This window comes from Callithrix jacchus, chromosome 7, assembly GCF_049354715.1.
Source record: "Callithrix jacchus isolate 240 chromosome 7, calJac240_pri, whole genome shotgun sequence".
NCBI lineage: Eukaryota > Metazoa > Chordata > Mammalia > Primates > Cebidae > Callithrix > Callithrix jacchus.
Window position 1 is genome coordinate 54,695,515 of NC_133508.1, and position 15,306 is coordinate 54,710,820.

The 15,306-nt window shown below is 43.4% G+C and overlaps 1 protein-coding gene and 1 long non-coding RNA gene across 2 annotated transcripts in view; one reads left to right on the forward strand and one right to left on the reverse strand.

The window, feature by feature from the left end:
- ACTL8 (actin like 8) overlaps positions 1–15,306 on the forward strand; it is a 75,198-nt gene that overhangs the window by 53,506 nt on the left and 6,386 nt on the right. The gene's annotated exons all lie outside the window — the stretch shown is intronic.
- LOC128932589 (uncharacterized) lies at positions 1,437–14,584 on the reverse strand. The gene is made up of 3 exons (XR_008482599.2): positions 14,271–14,584; positions 9,052–9,167; positions 1,437–2,862 (listed from the first exon to the last, which is right to left on the reverse strand). It is a non-coding gene; the product is annotated as an uncharacterized LOC128932589 (long non-coding RNA).

Below are 15,306 nucleotides of genomic sequence, written 5' to 3' on the forward strand. Positions count from 1 at the left end.
CCTCCCTGAACCATCACTGTTGTCAAAAGGTTGGGCTGCACCCCGGAGCTGAGAGTGTAGTGAATCCATCCCATCCCGGCCACGGGCTGACACGGGGAAAGGGCAGATCCAAAGGAAGACCTGGGACCTGGATGCTGCTGACTGGGAGACAACGAGGACACAGGGAACCAGCAAATGACTGCCCCTGAGCACTGCAGCCGCCTCCCAGCCAGTTGTCCTCCTTCTTCCTTCTCCTCCTCCTCCTCCTTTTTCGATGGACTTTTGCTCTTGTTGCCCAGGCCAGAGTGCAGTGGCGTGATCTCAGCTCACTGCAACCTCTGCCTCCTGGGTTCAAGCCATTCTTCTGCCTCAGCCTCCTAAGTAGCTGGGATTATAGGCACACACCACCATGCCCAGCTAACTTTTTAGTATTTTTAGTAGAGATGGGGTTTCACCATGTTGGCCAGGCTGGTCTCTAACTCCTGACCTCAGGTGATCCACCTGCTTCAGTCTCCCAAAGTGCTGGGATTCCAGGTGTGAGCCACTGTGCCTGGCAGTCTCCATCTTCTGTCCTCAACCCAGCAACCAGTGTGAGGCTCCTAATAAGCAGGACAGACGGGACCCGCCTCCTCTTGGCTCAGAAACCTTCAGTGGCTCTCCATCTCCCTGGGGACCAAAGTCGTATTCTTTCCAATTTCCTAACGAGGCCCTAGATACTCTGTGCACTCACTGCTGTTCCCTCCTCCAAAGCCTCATGCCTCTGGGACCCACTTCCTCTCCCTGCAGCTCCCTTGCCCACCTCAGGGCCTTTGCATTTGCCCAGATCTCTGGCTGGAATTCTCTTCCCCAGATGTCTGTGTGCTTCCTGCCCTCACTACTTTGGGGTCTTGGCCAGATGGCACCTCCTCAGTCTAAAAAAGGAACTCTCATCTTCTGTCATCTTCTACCCCTTGCAAGTCTTGGCTTTGTTTTTCTTTAAAGCCAGTGCTTCATAAAATAAATATAGTTTCTAATAGACATACAGACACACATGCACACCTTCCACTCCAGTGTCAGCTCCCTGAAGGCAGCCACCGTCCTCTTGTTGGTGGCTGTACCTGCAGAGTCCTGCACGGTGCCTGGTACATAGTAGATGCTCAGTAAGAATTTGTTAAGCACTGTAGCTCTAACCCCACTGCCTCTTCCTAACAGCCCACTGAGGTCCCCTCTCTCTTACCTACCTGTCCACTCTTGTCCTGAGGACAGGCTGGGAGACCCTAGGGACCAGATGTCACCTACCCTGATGATTTGTGATGTGCATCCTGGACTTTGGTGTATCTACGTGGGTCCTTGGGTGTGGCTGCTAAAAGGCATCATCTTCCTGCTTCATTCTTTTCCTCCTCTTTCTGGGCTGCCTGGATCTTATTAGCTCTGTTTACATGGCCAGGATGTCGAGCGATTAATTTTTAATGGCTTGGTTTATTGCATGTTTGAATGGTTTATTGAGTAATTCCCACATTTAAGTGATTAATTCCCCAGAGTTTAGAACGACTGGTTAGTTTTACATTAATCGGGGTTTCTGAATGCCAAGAGGCAATCAATCAATCCTTCCTGCCAGGGAGAGTAATGTTAAGATACCTTAAGGTACAATGAGGTTAAGAAAAGGCGTAATTAAAACCTTGTCTTCCCCTCATGCAAATTTGATGTCTTTCTCTCTGTCCTTCTGTTCCTTCTGGTACTCTCCCTGCTATCTCAGTACAGTCCTCCCTGAACTCCACTGCTCTTTAAGAGGCACAAATCTACCTCTGTCCCTGGAGGCCCTGACTTCCCTGGTAATGAGGCTCAGTCCAGCTGCTGCTGGGAGTGGGACTTGCTTAGCTCTTGGCCCTCAGGAAGGGGACTTTGGAGTGGAAGAAGCCTGTAGTGGAGGTTCCTGATTTGCAGGGAAGCTCGGCCACGTCTGGCCTCAAGATACAATGTCCAGTCACACCTCGTAGCCAAACAAAGCCCAGGTGGACCTCAGGGAGGACATCTGCACAGGGAGCAAGGGAGGGTGTTTAGGATGGGGTTTTGCCTTTGGATTCTTCTGCAGAGTGCTGTGCTGCTGAGCTTTGAGGAGGAAAGAAACGGGAGCTGCTTTTGCATCTGCAGGAATCTTCTTTTATAGCAAATTATCAAACGCAGTGGTCCAAAACAGCACAAATTCATTATCCTACAGTTCTGGAGGTCAGAACCACAGAATGCACCCCACTGGGCTACATTCAAGGTGTTGTCAGGGCTCCCTCCTTTTGGGATTTCTAGGGAAATATCCATGTCCTTGCCTTTTCCAGCTTGTGGAGGACACCTGCAGTCCTTGGCTCATGGTCCCTTCTTCCATCTTCAGAGCTGGCAGCGTTGCTGCATCTACACATCTTTCTCTGACTCCAACCACACTCTTCCACCCTGGAAGGACCTTTATGATTACTTTGGGCTCACAGAGATAATCCAGGATAATCTTTGCCTTCTCAAAGTCGGATGATCAGTAATCTTAATTCCCTCTGCAGCCTTCATTCCCCTTGGTCTTGTAATCTGACGTAGTCACCATTCCTATGGATTAGGACGTCAGAATCTTTGTGCTGTGGGGAACCACAACGTTGAGAAGATGAGGAACAGGGTAGCTGACAGCTTGGAGGCACAGACCCTGGAGCCTGATACTGTTGGTTCAGTCCTTGCTCAGCTCCTCAGTAGCTGTGAGGACACGGGTAAGTTTTCCAACTGTGCCTTAGTTTCCTCATGTGTGAAACTGAGGCAGATGATAGTACTGACCTCCTAGAGTTGTGCTGGGGAAGCCAGGAGTGATGTAGTCGGCCTGGTGTTTGGATCGTAGCCAGTGTGCTGTGCTAGCAGCAGCGGCAGTGCTGACACCTGTGAAAGAGGATGGAAACAGGAACAAGGTTGCCTACCTCAAGAGGCTGTGGAGGATTCACTGAGAATGTGCTGTGGGGACCGCAGCACTGACAGGATGAGAAACAGGATGGCTGGCAGGTTGGAGGCACAGACCCTGGAGCCTGATACCCTGGCCTTGCTCGGCGAAGTGGAAAGTTCCTTGCAAGATGTTTACAATCACAAAGCAAATCATAGGGGTCCTGGGTGGATTCTTGATGGACAAAACCCGGGGAGCCTGTGTGTACAAACACTGCATAGACTTGAGGGACGGGAGACCCCAGGTACACATGAACAGGAGGCAGGTGGCAATAAGAGCTCAACAGACCAGTGTGAGCTTCCTCTTTCAAACGATATTGTTAGTCCTCCGAGCATCTGTGAAAGAGAGTTATTCTCATCTGAAGACTACGGTTTAGGGAGTTGCTTAACCTAAGGCCACATAGTTAATCATGGCAGTGGTGAAGAGCTTGGGCTCTGAACCCACAGGTATGGAATTGAATCTTGACTACACTCAAAGGTGGGTGGCACGGGGACAACTCCTTCACTTCTCTAAGCCTCAGTTTCTTCATCTAAAACTGGCAATGATACTATGCCCTCATCATTGGATTTTTGTGCAGAGTGAGTGAGGTACTGTGTGGGAAGTGTCATACCCAGAGCCTGGTTCGTAGTAAGCGCTCAGCAAGGATCCCGCGTTTGTCATGGTCCATGGAGGAATGAGTTTGCCAGTTGTCTGGTGGTAGAGGCTTTCTGGAGCAAAGGTTTGGTTTGGATCTTGAAAAACTGAATCTCGATGAACAAACCCTGGGGAGCTTGTGTGTGCAAACACTGCACAAACTCGAGGGACAGAAGACCCCAGGTCCACATTAGCAGAAGGCAGATGACAATAAGAGCTCAGCAGACCAGTGTGAGCTTACCCATTAGGGTGTGTTATCTTACTAGCAGGGAGAGAAAGGCAAGACAGTGAGACAACTAAGATAAGGAAAAATTATCATCCATAAAACCAGCCCCTGGTGCCAAAAAGGTTGGGGACTGCTGATAGAGTGTCTAGATTTAACTGTAGTTCAGATTTCATTCAACTTTTCTTCCACTGGATTATTCACACCAGCATGAGAACAGAGATGTGGTGGAAGTGAAATCTAGGTGGAGAAGAGATGTGGAAAGGACAGAATTCTCCAGCAGCAAATATCCCAGCATGACTCTAGCTTCAGGTGCATGGAGAAGACGGAAAAAAGTTGGCCAGAGGCTGGCGGGCTTTGTGTGTCAAGCTAAGTTTAGGCTTCGTTTCGTTGGCAGTGGGAGCTGTGGAAGAGTTTGGAGCAGGAAAGTAACCAGAAGCTATAGAAGAAACTCATGTTTTAGGGACACGGGAGTGGAACCCATATGGAGCGATCATGCCGCCAGCAAACCAATGTATTTTTAAAAATTTATTCATTCAACACAAACCGATTTAACAAAAATATGTCTGTTATGTGGTAGAGATAGGGAAGTAAAATACAAATACGAGCTCGTCTTCCTGGAGCCTATGTTCTGGTGGTGCTTGGGAGAGGTAGACACCAGCCAGCAAACACACGGCATAATGATGTATGGTAATAAGGGCTGTCACAGTAATCAAATTAGTCAGTGCAGCATTGGCTTGGAGTGGAGTGGTCAGGAAAGACTCCAGTCTCACTCAAGCTAGACAAGAGTGAAGAGAGCCAGCTTCTGGAGGGGCTGGCCAGGGGTTCCAGACAGAGGGTAAGGCAAATGTCCCAGCCAAGGAAGGAAGGGAGGAGCAGGCTGTGGTCCAGGGATGGAGAATGGAAAGGCTGTGGCCTGTTAGGGACCAGGCAACAGGTGAGCAGGAGGCAGGTGAGCCAGTGACACTTCATCGGTATTTACAGCTGCTCCCCATCACTCACACGATGGCCTGAGCTCTGTCTCTTGTCAGATCAGTGGCGGCGTTAATTCTCATGGGAGCATGGACCCTAATGTGGACGGCGCATGTGAGGGATCTAGGTTGCGGGCTCCTTACGAGAATCTAATGCCTGATGATCTGTCACTGTCTCCCCTAACCCCCAGATGGGGCCATCTAGTTGCAGGAAAACAAGCTCAGGGCTCCCACTGATTCTACATGATGGTGATTTGTATAATTATTTCATTATATATTGCAATATTATAATAATAGAAAGAAAGTGCACAATAAATGTGATGCACTTGAATCATCCCAAAACCAACCCCTACTCCAGGTCCGTGGAAAAATTATCTTTCACAAAACCAGTCCTTGGTGCCAAAAAGGTTGGGGACTGCTGCTATAGTGTCTAGATTTCACTGTAGTTTGTTCTGATTTTATTTAACTTTTTCTTCTACTGGATTATTCCCATCGGCATAAAACCTTAACGCATTATTCCTCCTCTTGAACAAAACAACCAAAACCTCCTGGGGCCCCAGTTCTTTGCACAATCTACTGTTGTCTGTCTTTGCTTCCTTTCAGAGCAGAGCTCTTCAAAGTTGTCTCATTGTCTCCCATTTCTCTCCCACCCCCCATCCTTTCTTTGCCTAAAAGCTTTTTATTTAGAGAAGGTCCAAGAATAGTTCAACGTGCTCTCCAATATCCATCATATATATTCACTAGTGATTATCTTTTGACCCCATTTGCTTTGACACCTTTTCTCTCGACACATGCTGGGCTTTTCTTGTTCTATTTGAAAGTAAATCTCATGATATTTTTCCTGTAAATACTTTTTCATGGATCTGCTTCAAAAAAGGGATATTCTCTTTGAAAACCACAATATAGTGATTAAACACAGGAAATTTAACATTGAAAATATAACCCATATTCAAATTTTACCATCTGCCCCTAAAATGTTCTTTCAAAAATTTCACCTTAGAATTTCATGTGGCGAGACTCGCTTTTTTTGATGTATAGTTCTCAGTTCTGATAAATGCATGCAGGCACGTAACCACTCTGGCAATCAAGATATGAGATGATTCCACCACCTCCAGAAATTTTCCAGGCCTGTGTAGTTAACTCTTCTTACCACCCCAGAAATGACTGATCTGTTTTGTTACTATAGTTTTGCCTTTTCCAGAATGTCATACAATTGGGAACATATAGTATATAAGTCTGGTTTCTTTCATGTAGCATAGTGATTTTGACAATCATAAATATTGTCATGTGTATCAGTAGTTTGTTCCTTTTTACTGCTAAGTAGTATTCTATTGTATGGATGTACCACAGTTTGTTTATTCATTTACTGGCTGAAGAACATTTGGGTTGTTTCTAGTCTTTACTGATTATGAATAAAGCCTCTACCAACATTTGGTGTAAGGTTTTTGTGTGAACACAAGTTCTTATTTATTTCTCTGGAGTACATAGGAATAGGATTATTGGTTTGTGTGGTAAGTATATGTTTAACTTTACAATAAACTCCTAAACTGTTTTCCAGATTGTACATTTTTATATTCCCACTAGCAGTGTATGAGAATTCCAATTTCTCCACATCCTTGTCAGCTCTTGATATTGTCCTTAAAATTTTTTTAGCTATTCTAATAGGTACTATAGTGGTATCTCATGGTTTTGATTTGTTTTTCTCTAATGACTAATGACATTTAGCTTCTTCCCATGTGCTTATTTACCATCTATATAGCTTATTTGATGAAGTGTTGAAATCTTTGGCCCATCTTTGGAAGGGAGTTGTTAGCTTTCTTATTATTGATTATTGATAGGTCTTTATATATTCTGGATACAAGTCCTTTAGCAGATGTGTGACTTGCAAGTATTTTCTCTCAGTCTTTGGCTTTTAATTTTCATTCTCTTAATAGTGTCTTTCAAAGAGCAGAATTTTTAAATTTTGGTGAAGTCCAGGATATTAACTTTTTCTTTTATGGATGGTACTTTTGATGTTGTATCTAAGAACACTTAGATATTCTTAGATCTAAGGTCACAAAGACGTTCTCTTTTTTTGTAGCAGTTTTATAATTTCCTGTTATATGTATATTTTACATGATCCATTTTGCATTAACTTTTTTGTAAAGAAGTAATGAATCAAAGTTATTATTTTTACATGGTGAGGTCGCTTTTTCAGCACCGTTTGTTGAAAGGACTATTTTTTCATCACTCTATTGTCCTTGCACCTTTGTCAACATCAGTTGATTAGATTTGTATGAGTCTATTCTTGGATTCTTTTCGACTGATCCATGTGACTGTGCTTTTACCAGTATCACAGTGTCTTGATGACTGGGATTTCTGTCTTTTTTTTGAGACAGGATCTGGCTGTGTCGCCCAGGTTGGAATGCAGTGATGTGATCTAAACTTGCTGTGTCTCTGCCTCCTGGCTCAGCCTCCCACGTTGCTGGGATGACAGGCACATGCCACTGAGCCTGGCTAATGTTTTTTTCTTTTTTGTATTTTTTAGAGATCGTATTTCATCATGTTGCCCAGGCTGGTCTCGAACTCCTGAGCTCAAGTGATCTGCCTGTCTTGTCCTCCCAAAGTGCTGGGATTGTAAGTGTGAGCTACCACACCCAGCTGTATATGATTATTGTAAAGTTATAGTGGGCTTTGAAATCAGATAGTGTGAGTCTTTGTTCTTTGTTCTGTGTCCAACTTTGTTCTTTTAAAAATTGTTTTGGTTATTCTAATTCCTTTGCCTTACCATATACATTTTAGAATCAGCTTGTTGCTATCTAACAATAATCCTGCCTGGGATTCTGAATAGTACTGAATCTGTAAAGCGGTTTAGGTAGAAATGACATTTTAATAATATTGAATTGTCTAATCTGTGAACATAGCAAATTTCTCTATTTAGGTTTTCTTTGATTTCTTTTATCAGTATTTTGTAGTTTTAAGCATATTTAGTGTTTTGTTAGATTTATACCGAAGTATCTCATAATTTTTGATGCTATTGTAAATGATTCTTTTTTTAAAAAATGGTTTTCAGCTATTTATAGATAGTATATAATTGATTTTTAAAACATTTAACTTATATCCTGTGACTTAGCCAAACTCACTTACTAGTTCTAGGGTTATTTTGTAGATTCCTTGGCATTTTCTACTTAGACAATGATCTCTTCTGCAAATAGGATAATTTTATTTCTTTCCAGTTTATATGTCTTTTATTTTTTCTTGCCATATTGCATGGGTTAGGACTTCCAGTTCAATGTTGAATATGAGTAGTGAGGACTGACATCTTTGCCTTGTTCCCAGTCTTAGGGAGAAAGCATTCCGCTTTTCACTATTACTTATGTGAGTTGTAGGTGTTTGGATATTCTCTGTATTGGGTTAAAGAAAGTCTTCTCTGTTCCTGGTTGTGAAAATTTTTTATGATAAATGCATGTTGAATTTTATCCATTGATTTTTTTGCATCTGTTGAGTCAGTCATGTGGCTTTTATTTTTCAGTCTGTTACTGGTTTGAATCATACTGATTTAAAAATATTAAACCAGTGTGGCATTCCTGGGATAAGCCCCGTTTAGTCATTGTGTGTTATTCTTTTTATATATTACTGGGCTTGCCAAAATTTTATTGAAGAATAATATGAGATATTTTGGTTTGAGTTTTATTTTGTGGTATCTTTGCTTTTGGTTCAAGGTAATACTGGCCCCAGAAACTGAGTTAAGGTATGTTGCCTTCTCTTTTGCTTTCTGGGAGAGATTGTATGCAGTTAGTATTATTTCTTCCTTAAATGTTGGGTAAAATTCTCCAGTGAAACCATTTAGACCTAGAGCATTCTTTGTTGAAGGTTTGTAAAGTGTCTATTTCTAATAGTTATATGGATATTTATATATTCATATATTTCTTCTTGACTGAGCTTTGGCAGTTTATGTCTTTAAAGGATTTATGCATATTACCTAAATTCTCAAAGCATCAGTTAGAAAGTTGTTCCTAATTTTCTCTTGTTATCCTTTTCATGTCTGTAGCATCTGAAGTGATGCCACCTCATTCCTGGTCACAGTCTTTGGTGTCATTTCTTTTTTTTTCTTAGTCAGTATTTGATCTTTTCAAAGAACTAGGTTTTAGCTTTGGGCTTTATTGACTTTTCGTTATTTGTTTTCCATTTTCAATTTCAATTACAGTCATTCACCACATGACATTTTGATCAACCACAGATGGCATATATGATGCTGGTCCCATAAGATTATAATATTGCAGTTCTACTGTGCCTTTTCTATGTAAAGATATTCACATACTTACTGGCCAGGTGTGGTGGCTCATGCTTGTAGTCCTGGCCCTTTGAGAAGCCAAGGCAGGAAGAACCCTTGAAGACAGGAGTTCAAAACCAGCCTGGACGACATAGCAAGACTCTGTATCTGCCAATAAAACAAAACAATACATACCATTATGTTCACAATTGCCTACAGCATTCAGTTCAATAACATGCCATATCAGACTCCACATCTACCAACAAAATAATACAATACATAGCATTATGTTACAATTGCCTATGGTATTCAGTACAATAACATGCTGTACCAGTGTGTAGCTTAGGAGCAAATGGCTATACCATACAACCTAGGTAAGTAGTAGGCTATACCCCATCCTTGCTTTCAATGGCCATACATATTTTAAGAGGAGAAAAATAGACTATACTTTTTTAAGCATTTACCATTTCTGTTCCTCATTCTTAATCCCTGAAGTGCTAAATTCAGTGTTATTTTACTTCAGCCTGAAGAGCTTTCATTAGCATTTCTTTTATAGCAGTTCTGCTAGTAATTTTCTTAGTTTTCCTTCATCTAAGAATGTCTTGTCTTCATTCTTGAAAGATTTTTTGCTGGGTATAGAATTCTGAGTTGACATCTCTTTTCTTTCAGTCCTTTAAAGAGGTCTGACTGTCTTCTGGACCCCATTTTTTTTTTTTTCTGGTGGGAAGTCTGCAGTTATTCAAAGTGATATACACCTATATTTAGTGTTTTCTTTTTCTCCAGATTCTTTGAAGATTTAAAAAAATATTTGATATATAGCAGTTGGGTTAGAATGTGTCTGTGCATGTTTTTTTTTTTTTTTTCCTGAATTTATTCTCTTTGGGGTGTGCTGAGCTTCCTGGCTTTATAGATTTGCCTTTGACCAAATTTGGAAAATTTGTGGCCATTATATCTTCAAAACTTTTTCTGAGCCAGTCGTTTCCCTCTCACTTTGAAATTTCAATGACATGAATGTTAGATCTCTTTTATCATCCCACAGGTCTCTTGACACTTTGCTCATTACATTTTTTTCTCTGTTTTTTAGATTGAATAATTTCTATTGATACTTGAAAGTCCCCTTACTCATTCCCCTGTCTTTTCCATTCTACTATGGAACAGAACTTTTCTTTGTTCTTATTTTATTTTTTATTGTAAATTGAGAATTTACAATTGTATAAATGTATGGAGGGACAAAATGACGTTATAATTTATGAGTACAATGTGAAATAAGTAAATCAAGCTGGTTAACACATCCCTTACCTCCAATTCTTAACATTATTTGTGATGACAGCTTTCAAAATGTACTCTCTCAGCAAATTTGCAACGTACAATACTCTGTTATAAACCATATTCATCATGCTATTCAGTAGGACTCAAAATATTAATAGTTTTTTTTTTTTGAGACAGGATTTTACTCCTGTTGTCTAGGCTGGAGTGCAGTGGTGCAATCTCAGTTCTCTGCAACCTCTGCCTCCTGGGCTTAAGCAATCTTCCCACCTCAGCCTCCTGAGTAGCTGGGACCACAGGTGCATACCACCACACCTGGCTAATTTTTTGTATTTTTGGCAGAGATGGGGTTTTACCATATTTCCCAGGCTGGTCTTAAACTCCTGAGCTGAAGCAATCTACCCACCTTGGCCTCCCAAAGTGCTAGGATTATAGGTATGAACCTCTGTGTCCAGCCTAAAATATTAATAGCTTTTCAGGGTAAAAATACTTGAGCATTGGCCAGATGCAGTAGCTCATGCCTGTAATCCCAGCACTTTGGGAGGCTGAGGTAGGCTGATCACTTGAGGTCAGGAGTTCCAGACCAGCCTGGCCAACATGGTGAAACCCTGTCTCTATTAAAAAAAAAAATACAAAATTAGCCAGGTGTAGTGGCAAGCACTTGCAATCCCAGCTACTTGGGAGGCTGAGGCAGGAGAATTGCTTGAACCCAGGAGGCAGAAGTTGCAGTGAGCTGAAATTGTGCCACTGCACTCCAGCCTGGGTGACAGAATGAGACTCTGTCTAAAAATACATATGTGTGTGTGTGTGTGTATATGTGTGTATATATATGTATGTATATATATTTGAGCATTATGCTGTGAGACTCTGTGTTCTTTTAACATCCCATGGAGAACGTTTATTTGGTTGTATTTTAGCATTCAGTCACGCCCATTAGGTGCAGCCTACAACTCTGTCTTGCCTTTTGTGGGTGATGATTCTGTGGTGAGGTCAGTACAAAGGCCAGTGCTCTACTGCCATGGGTCTGTCCCAGCCATGCACAGGTGAGCTGGGACCTGTGCCCGTTCATATGTAGAGTCTGGGGAATCCTTTCCCTGACTGGCTCCCATTTCTCTAGTATTCTTCCCCAGTTCTTTGAGTTGCATAGGTCCCTTTTCTTGGTGTTATGTCCCGAGAGACAGGATTTTGTCTGGTCTTGGCTGTGCTGGAAACTTGCCTCAGGTCAAAACTTTGAGAGAAAATAGGAAAATAAAACAAATAGGAACCTCATCCTCTGCAGGTTGCTTATCCAAGTTTTGCATCTCTTCAGTCTGCCTGTTATTTTTTTTTCCACTCATTATCCTCAGGTAGTTTTTGTTTTTTTGTCTTGTTTTTCGTGTTTTTCATTTTGTCCAGAATTTTTAGTACTACTCAGTAGGAAAGAGAGCTGAAAGAGGCTCACTCCTTCCTGGTCAGCATCACAAGCCTGTGGTAATGTTTCTTAACAGCATTTTTTTTTTTCCTGATCTGAGATCAGAAAATGTGCACGGTGTTGGCTGCCATGTCTTTGATTTTTGAACGCTTCAGCATTTCATTGTTATGTGTGCTGTGATATTTTTTCAGAGCCTGGGCCAGTTTGGTAGAATCTCTCTCAGCCTCTCACCCTTTCTTGAATCATCCTTTTCCAGCTGTTTCTCACCTCTCCAGTGGACATGCTGTAGCCAAGGCTATGGGTAACTTCCACATTGACAAATCCAATGGGGATGGCCCTTTGTCTTCCTCCTCATTTCTCACCCCATTCGATTCTTCCCTTCTTGAAATACTTCCTCTGCTCGGCCCCGGGACACTGTTCCCTCTGGGTTTCCCTCCTTCCTCCTTGGCCACTCTCACTCAGTCCTCTTTACTGTGATGTGAGTGAGGTGTCTTCCCAAGGCCTGGATACTAAACCGTAGAGGCCCTCAGGCACACGTCTTTGTCTACACTACGTCTCTTCATGATCACTTCCATCCCAACCACTGTATTGTTTTTGAGATGGAGTCTCACTCTGTCACCCAGGCTGGAGTGCAGTGGCATGATCTCGGCTCACTGCAAACTCCACCTCCTGGATTCAAGTGATTCTCCTGCCTCAGCCTCCTGAGTAGCTGGGATTACAGGTATGTGCCACCATGCCTGGCTGATTTTTGTGTTTTTAGTAGAGATGGGTTTCACCATGTTGGCCAGGCTGGTCTTAAATTTCTGACTTCAGGTGATCCACCCACCTTGGCCTGTTAGTCACAAGCAAAATTTCTTCTTCAAAGGGTTTAGTTTATTTGGTTCCCTGTTCTTTGTTCGCCACTTTCAAGGCCAGACTTCCTTATCCTTTGTGCCTCCCTGCCCTACTTTTAGTAAACAACTTTCTGCCATCCTAATCTACAAAGCCCACCTCTGCTACTCACTTTGTGAATTACCCCACCCTCTGCAATGGCTCTTCCGGACAAAACTGCCCTTCCCTCCTCATTACGCAAACCCCTGTGCTCTTCAAGTAGCCAGTCGGGTTCAGCTTAAATTGTGCAGTCCAATTCCAGCCAATGGAGGCAGGACACAGTAATGGACAAATTGCATTAGAAATAAAAACCTCTTCCCCTATCTGTTCAGTGTGCTCTCATGGCAACCAGCCCTGTGGGCAGCACCCTTTCGCAAAAGTAAATTTGCCTTGCTCAAAAATCCTTTACTTGAGTGCCCATTTTCTTTGTGACACCAAACTTTTATTCCCAACAGCCTCCCAAAGTGCTGGGATTTCAGGCATGAGCCACCACGCCTGGCCTAAGCCGCTTTCAATTCCATCCATTCAGGAACTCCCAGTTGCGCTGCTAGCCCAGACATCTTACACACATTTAATAGGCACCTGCAACTTAACATGTCCAAAATAAATTTCCCAGTTTCCTCCCAAATAGCAAACTGTTCCCCTTGCAGTCTTTTCCATCACAGTAAATGTATACTTTATTCTTCTAGCTTTTCAGGCTAAAAATTGTGGTGTCTTCCTTCATTCTTCTCCTGGTCTCATATTTCAGTCTGTCAGCCTTACTTAGGTATATCCAGAATCTGGCCACCTTGCACCCTGTTCCTTTGCCACCACCTTAGTGCAAGCCACCCCCACCTTTCACCTCCTGTAATCTTTCTTCTGCTCTTGCCCTCTGCAGTCTATCCTTTCTATTGGCAGAAATGATGCTTGCACAAGTGACTTCAGATCATGCCATTCCTCTGGTCAAGGCCCCAGTGGTTTCCCACATCTGCAAGCCTGACAGAGGCCTGCGAGGTCCTTCCCAGATCTCCAGTATCCTCCCTCCACTCACTGTGTCCCTGCTAGTCAGGACTGCTGGCTGATCCTAGGACACATCTGACCTTGTCTTTCTCAGCGCCTTTTCATTTGCTGTTCCTTTGGTGTGGAATGCTTTTCCAGGTATTCAGATGCCTTATTCTCTTACTTCATTCACTTTTCTGCTCAGATGTCACCCTAGAGAGAGGCCTTTGATGACCGCCCTGCTTAAAATAACATTGTGCCCCTGTGCCGCTTCAGTTCCCTGTCCTTACCAAGTTTCCTTTTTCTCTGCTGGACCGATCTTCCCTGGCATGCTGTGTTCGATTTGGTGCTTATGGGCATTCTTTCTTAGTAGAATGTAAATTCCAGAAGGTGAGAATTCACACTAGCCTAGAACAGGTTTTATATCTAGTTAGATGCTTATGGGGATTTGTAGAATTGGTGACTCAGTAAAAATGCTTTTGAATATATAGATTTTATCTCTGTCCTCAAAGCTGGCTCCTGGAGCCATCCAGACTTGCTTTTACAGTCATGTGCCAGGGGAAGGATGGCCCCTGCCTCCCACCCTCACACTCCCAGGCCAGGTCACTTGAGCCACCAACCTGGAATCCTCTCCCATTCCCTACCCCTGCCATGTGCACCTTGACTGACAGCCACAGTGGAGACCACCCTGCTAGTGTCTCCCATGCCTCCACATGCCAGGATCGAGAAGCATTTCTCAGTCCTACCTGCTCTCATGGTGCAGAGGGCGTTGTCAGCAGTGGAGCCCCCTTCCCGGAATGTCACACAGGCAGCCAGTTCTCTGTCATTCTGGATGATTGAGTGTGAGGAATCCATCACTCAGCCTGCCAGGAGATGAGGCAGGAGGCCCGGCCACCACAGTGCCATCTCAGCGCTTCTTCTTGGCTCTCCCCAGGTCTATGCCAGTGCTGATTAAAGGCAGAGAAGCCTATTCTCTGCCCCACAGCTGGTGACAGCAGGGAGCTGCTGGCCAGGGGCAGGCCATGGCTGTCATGCTTCATAGTGATGGGCAGATGTAACTGCTGTCCAGAAGCAGAAGCTGAGACGATAGCTGGGGGAGTGACAGCCCCAGAATGCTGCCTTCAGGCTGAGCTGCCTTTCCGGAGGCCTCTCTTACAGGAAATACCCGAATACAGTCTAGGCACCCAGTCTGCTATCTGACAGTTTGTATTGTGCAAGATGAGTTCATACCATACATCTTTCATTGAATATTCTCATACCCACTGGATTTTTCCCTTAATTTTTTTTTTTTTTTTTAACTAGAGTCAGGTGTGGTGGCTTACAGCTGTAATCTCAGACTTTGGAAGGCCTTGGTGAGTGGATTGCTTGAGCCCAGGAGTTTGAGACCAGCTTAGGCTGTTGCCTAGGAGAATTAGCTGGGTGTGGGTGGCTTGTACCTGTAGTCCCAACTACCCAGGAGGCTGAGGTGGGAGGATTGCTTGAGCCCAGGAGATTGAAGCTGAAGTGAGACGTGATCATACCACTGCCCTCCAGCCTGTGGAAGAGTGAGACCCTGTCTCAATTTTTTTGTTTTTTACTTAGAGTAAATTTTATTCTAAAAAGCATATAGTTATGGGAATTTGACAAATGCATACAGGTGTGTCCACAAACAAGATATAGTATAGTTCCATCATGGCCCCAAGTTCTGCCATGCCCCCTCTAGTCATCCCCTCTCACCATGTCTGGCTGCTGGTGGCCACTGATCTGATTTTGGTCCTTACAGTTTTACCTTTTCCAGAATGT